General features: G+C 31.8%; 1 non-coding gene across 1 annotated transcript; it reads left to right on the forward strand.

The window, feature by feature from the left end:
• Positions 1-1331: 1331 nt before the first annotated feature.
• Positions 1332-1438, forward strand: LOC121231734 (small nucleolar RNA R71). The gene has a single exon (XR_005929789.1). It is a non-coding gene; the product is annotated as a small nucleolar RNA R71 (small nucleolar RNA).
• Positions 1439-6991: the final 5553 nt, after the last annotated feature.

Raw genomic sequence — 6991 nt, forward strand, 5'->3', positions numbered from 1 at the left:
TAAGTAAAGTCTGGATTTGCGTAGGAAACTAAGGTTTATGAGTACGCCCTTGGGTGAAGTCCTGAAAGTTCGAAATATAGTCCGTACTAATAAGGCTTAAGAAGATAGTTTTAAGTGTCCAAGGTTTGGTGGATTAAGTATAAGTTGCTTTCTAAGCGTGTCTGTGATGCCTTAGTCTAGAGTATTCTAGAGGAACGAAACTTATGGCTATGTTAAGTACGAAGATTCAAAGAATAATGGTAAGAGTGTATAAGTCCTTGAATCAAATGTACAGTTGTATAGAAAAATGACAAGTGAATAAGTGTTCACCCAAAGAGGCCCATCTTGGCATATAGAATAGGTGAACCAAGAATGTTTTATTTATACAACCCACTATAATAGGAACAATTAAGGAATCATAGGGAGGAATATTTGAATAAGAACTAGCAATCCCCAAAATGCATTTTTGGCATATAGAATTGGCAGACTCCAATATGGAAATAAGTAGATAAGGATTCCTAACTAGATTTGGATGATAAGTGGAATGAAAATGATGGTTACGAAAATAATCAAGTAAGATTCTTAGACGTGGAAGATTTTGATAAGCTACTTAGTCTTGATGAGAAGTTCACCAAGTTCCTATAAAGACTTGGGTTAAGCTAAAAGGACACCGAGGTTAAGTTAAAGGGGTTATCTTCCTTCTTAAGGATGAGGCCATGAACAGATTAAAGCTGCCTTCCAACAAATGAGTCTGAAACCACCAATTTCTGCTAGTGATTTTCCTCCCAGTAAGGTACGTTCTAGGGTTCTACTTGTTAAAGGAACACATATCTGTAAGTATACTTGATGAAATAAGGCTTAATGCTACGTTTGGAGTTTAAAATGATGATAAAGGTTACCGGAATGGGTTATAACAAACTATGGTCCACCTATTGATTACTCCATGGAGAAGTTGGATGACTCTGCCATTAAGAGTTGTAAGAACTTGCTTACAGACCATTTCAATTTTGATCTCCCATGTAATATTTTGACTCTTGATTCGATGGGCAATTTGCAAAGAAATGGCCATGTCCATAATATTCACAAGAAATATTATTGAATTGGTTCAACTACTGACTTGTCAGGTTATCAATGAAACCATTAACAATTATGTTCTTAAGCATTGAATACATAAAGGATATCTGGGCTGCCAAAGAAGCAAGTGTGTTCACTTCATGTACTCCTACTACTCGTCTTTTTGAGGTTGCTCGGTTGGTTGGCCACTGATAGTTATTACTGGCAACTCTTTCAATAGTCTCGTAAGCATCGTTATAAGACTTAGAAAGAAGGGCTCCATTTTAACAGAGTAAGGGATGGCGTGATGAGGGCACTTTCATAATAACTCATTCAACCACTCCCATGCATCATATAAAAATTCTTCATCAAGTTGCTGAAATGAAGTGATTCCATTTTGGATCTTGGAGATTAAAGATGGAGGGAAATATTTCATTAAGAAATGTTCAACCAACTCTTGCCATGTAGTTATGGAACCAGACGGTAGGGAGTTCAACCAGCTAGTGCTTTATCTATTAAGGAGTATGGAAATAATCTCAGTCTTAAGGTGTCCTCAGTCACCTCAACTAGTTTAAATGAGTCGCTCACTTCTATGAATACCCGAAGATGAAGATGTCCATCTTCAGTAGGAATCCCACTAAATTGACCCATATTTTGCAACATTTAGAACATTACCGGCTTAAGTTAAAATTTTCGTGCCTCGATTTCGAGTCTCCTAATACTCGGATTGAGCTCATTTAATAAAGAAATGACATATTGTCGAATTGCACAATTTCTGTTATCGGCAACAATGATCGGATTGTGAGTATTATAAGCGAATGTTCCTCCTGCATATTGGTTTTTATTTCTGAAATTTATCTCTTCGGTCCTTTGGTTCGCTTGTCTTCTCCTTCGTCAGAAAGTCCTTTCAATTTCAGGGTCCACGGGGAGTAAGTCAATAATTTGATCAATACTTATATACACCTGAAACAAACACACAAAAAAATTAGAATTAAAATTTAATAGAAAAAACAGACCAAAATTCAAAATTAACAATTTCACAAATAATGTCTTTTAAAATAGTCCCTAGCAACAGTGCCAAAAACTTGGAACGATGGAAATGTACAAGTGTACACAATCATGACAAGAAATAAAGTGAGAAGTAAATATCAAGTAATCTACCCATAGGGACTATGAAAATAATTATTTATGAAAGCAATTAAAAACACTTTGGTGAAGAAAAATATTTTGATTTTGAGAAAGTGGTTAAAAACTAAAATTTAACTAAGTAAAATAAAATAAAAATAAAAGTTCCAATGCACAATTTCAAAAGATAATTTTAATCAAGATGACGTAATTGTGTTAGATTAATTACATTTCTTAACTTAGAATTACTAAACTCATGTTAATGTTGTTACAAATAAATTCACAGTAACTTTGTAATTTGCTAACTACTGCTCATACGTACTTATTAAATTAACTAATCTCTTGAACATTTTCCAATGCCAATTCAAACAATTAACCAATCTTCATAAACACATAAAAGATTATGTGAGGTAACAATGTATTCCTACATTGAAACAATTTAATCGAAATAATCTTGCAAGTTATGGAAGCTTAATATACCGTTTGATATCATCGCTAATTTAACCCTCAGCTACCTTAGAAGATTAAACATGCACTGACTAAGTATTGTGTCACTTAATTAAAAATTCAACATGATTTAATAATTAATTCATTAGTTACCTTACAATTATAATGCAAGAATAACTTAATCATGATTTTACTTAATTAAACTATTTACCAAGACCTATAACAAGACAAACTTAATTTTAATAACTTAAGTGGACGAAATGCAATCAACCTAACATGAATTAAATTTAAGTCATATTAATTAAATTAAATATATCAACATAAAAAATATTTATAGACATGTTCATAACAACAACAATAAAAATTAAAAGATAGGGAATTAGAATCAAATCTGGTGTTTCTCCAAAACTTGACTAGTTTGCTCTGCTCCTCCTTCTCCACTTGTTCTTATTGAATCGAGGCTTTTACGGGCACTTGAATGCTACTGCCAATGGTGGTTGAAGGGATCTTTACCAAGAGGGGAAATTAGCAAGGGAATGGAAGGTAAAAATGGAGAACAAAGGAAGGGTTTTGAAGAGAGAAAGTGAGAGAGAAATGAAGAATGAAAGGATGAGAGGTGTGTTTTAAATAAGTAGAAAGGGGGTATTTATAGGTTGGATAGGCTGCTAAAAATAGAAAAAATCAGTAGCCTTTAACTACCCCCATGGCTGGCCACACTTGTGGCAAGTTTGAAGCTTTCAAACTTGCTAAATTTAGCTAGGAAAAACCTACAAAAGCTTGATAAGTGGAGGAGTTTGAATGCAATGTCAAGGAAACTTCAAGGTATGATTTGCAAGTCAAATAATCAGTTAATTTGAGCTGATTGGGTCAACATGTTGGATGGTTTTGGCAGCCCATTTGCTCGGTTGGATTGGTCTTCTCAGTTTAGAACAACTAGGCCTCCTTTCATAATTTAGTTAATAATAATTATTTGACCCAAAATAAATTGGATTAAAATTAAAATTGATTATATTCTGAACTAATATTCATAATTCGGACCGTTTTAGGCTAAAAAATTAATTCACCTCTATACTTCAAAAATCACTTCTCAGTTTTGTGCTTCTAGCAGTGTCTGCCAAGCTAATTTTCACCCTTTGTGTAAATCTATCAAAAATAAATAAAAAATTATTATAAAATTAATTAAAATTATATGTGTTAATAATTTAAGTACAATTTAATTATTTTATAATTTTTCTATATTTTTTTACAAGAATTACACCAAATTGCATGAATTTGAGTTAAAAAAGGCATGAAAATGTCTATATATTTTCGTGTTTCCACACCCCCAAACTTAATTCATTGCTCATCTCGAGTAATGCACAAGTTGATAAGAATTTCTTGGAAACACCTTTGAAAAATTCCTTTAGAAAACATTTTTCTCAAAATTATGAATTTAGTATACTTATGCTCAAGAACAAAAATTTTGAGATTTATGCTACTTAAGTATATATATCATTCAAATTAATCTCAATTATTATTGTGATAGCAAAAATAGACTAAATGCTTACTCAATAAAAACATGTGAAATCCCTACCAAATTGATTTTATTCCCTTACTTAAGATTAAGCTACAATAATTAAGTTTAATTTATGCCTTCATATGTTGAACATAGCAATTTCTCTCCACTAATGTAGGTAGCACAGAAACTTGAACCAGTAGGTCTTTTAAATAGGTTGTAATGTATCTAGGATAGGGATAGGTAAAAGATAGATAAATTTAGGCTAAAAACCCTAAACTCAGCTTGAATCGGACCTTCGAAATAACTACCTTCAATACATCAACTCATTTTGCCTGCACATGCTCTTTTGTACATTTATTTCTTTTAATTACATATGCTATTGCTTCTTCTTCTTCTTTTCATTTATTTTCTTTTCTTTTTCTTTCATGAGCATTCTGTTTTTTGAGCATTTGATACTTCTTTTTAACTCCCTCAAACTTATTTTCAAATAATATTCTGAATAGCACTGAGTCTAGTGTTTGGGACAATTTAAAGATAATTAAGAGAAAAGTGATGGCTAAATATTGCAAATGTTCAAATAAAATTAGGCTATATAGTCTCAAAGTTGGGTTTCAAAGGATAAAAACTTATTAAGGTTGGCTTGAAAGGCTCAAACAGTCCAAAAAAAAGTTTTTCTAAAACATTTTCAACATTCCATGCTTCCTAGGATTTCGCCTCAAGAAATTACAAAGTCAATCTAGAGACTTAACTTTCATGCATGCCTAGCTTTCCTAAAGAACTAAAAAATTTATGGTGTAATTTACATAGTTTATTAAGAGTATATTTATCCAATAATTCATCTAACATACAATTATTGAAATAATATAATTTTATTCATATTGAAGTTTAGCATACTCAAGAAAACTTCAAATTTTTGAACAAAATATAAACTAACCATAATTAAAAGAAAAGTTTATTCTGAGAGAAAATAATTTCAATTTTCAGTATTTCGGTCCCTTTACTTAAGATGAACAATGTCCTCATTGTTAAAAGTGAATAGATACTATACACCAGGTAGGATTCTAGAAAAGAGGAGGTGATTCAATTTGGCTGCTTAAGTACCAAGCTCTCTCTAGATCCAATCTTAGACATGTATATATCTATTGGCACACTTTGTACTTTGCAACTTGTTCATTTTTATTTATGATTTCCACCACTTGTTTTGTTATACGAAAAATAAAAATCCTAATAAAACCTAATCCTAACATATCTTAGGAAAGGAAATAACATAAGGTAAATATCCTTCCTTTTTTATTTATTTGCAAACCCCTCAGAATTCGATCTCCTCGTTCCTTCCTCAAACATTGGAGTCATCCTACATTTTTGAGTATCTTCGGTAAGCTTGTTGCTGCAACTACATGTGTTGCAGCATAGCCATTATATCAAACTATTCACTTCATTAAATGGTGCTAGATGAAGGGACTTTCAGCATCGGGCTTAGAAAATATGTTAAGGGTGGTTTCAGTTTTGGGCATGTGGTTGAGTAGTCGATGGTAAGGTTTAGAGCTGAAAAGAGTGGCAGTTTTAAGGATACTTGTAACTGCCAGATTTTGAGTATAGTCGGAACAATGGTTTCAAGACCACAAATTCGATGTAGAAAAATTTATTTTTATTATATTTTTATGGTCTACAAATTTATGGAATGATTTCGTACAAAATTTCATTCGAAAATTTTGACGTTCGGGCACTCAATTTAGTCAAAAGGACTAAATTGAAAAAGAATGCAAAAGTTGAGTTATACATGCTAGAGCTGTCTAATTGCTATGAAATTTTAAATTGGAGGTCTTTAAATGGTAATTAGTCCATTGGTTAAGTTGTTGGACAAAAATGGACATGGTTACCTATGTTTCTAAAGTTTTTCATTAAGGGCATTTTAGTAATTTGGCAATTAAATGAATAAAAAAGCCAATTTTTGCTCATCTTCTACCCTATGGCTGAATGTACCAAGAATAAACCATGGCTAGGGCTTTTCAAGCTTCCAAGCTCGATTGTAAGTTCGTTCTAGCCTCGTTTTTAATGATTTTTATGTTTTTGAAATCCTCTTAACATGATCTATCTATTTCTACCACTAATTTAAGAAATAATCAAGGTCTAAAATTTTACCCATGATGGTATTTGTGTATTTTGATGTCTAATGGTAGGAAATGTATGTTTGGTGTATGATAAATGACTTTTTCTAAGTGATCTTCGATGAAAATGCCTAAAAGGACCTATTTGTAAATAGTTATAAAATGGGTGTTAAAATGCAAATAAAAGAAAAATGTGGGCTGCTATAAGCATGTATAAGGTTTGGACAGGCATGGGTATTAAAGAAATTGAGTACATTTCATTTACGAGCCTAGGGAGTAAATTGTAAAAATGTGAAACTTTAGGGGAAAAAATGTAATTTTTGCCATAATATGATTTTGGGCTGATTTGAATAGTATAATGATTAAATAAGTTAAATGTGATATTATAGATCAAGAAAAATAAGGTCTGAAATTAGAACGGGGGAAAATGCGTATTTGATGGTTAGGTCCTTTTCGCCATTTTTATGCCAAGGTAAGTTCGTATGTTTAATAAGCATTAAATTATATATGTATAAATGCTTAATTGATATAATTGTGGTATATGCTATATTATTGAAATGAAATGTGAATGCTATAAAGTACGATACTACGAAAATGACTGACAGAGATTCGATATAGAGAAAGTCCTAGTTGAACCTTAAGAATAGATAGGATACAAATGTCATGACATTAGGGTTACGAAGATTACGTGTAAGACCATATATGGGAAATAGCATCGATATTGGACTTCGTGTAAGACCATAGCTGGGCTATTGGCATCGATACAAGATTTCATGTAAGA

The sequence above is a fragment of the Gossypium hirsutum genome, chromosome A06 (assembly GCF_007990345.1).
Source record: "Gossypium hirsutum isolate 1008001.06 chromosome A06, Gossypium_hirsutum_v2.1, whole genome shotgun sequence".
Taxonomy (NCBI): domain Eukaryota; kingdom Viridiplantae; phylum Streptophyta; class Magnoliopsida; order Malvales; family Malvaceae; genus Gossypium; species Gossypium hirsutum.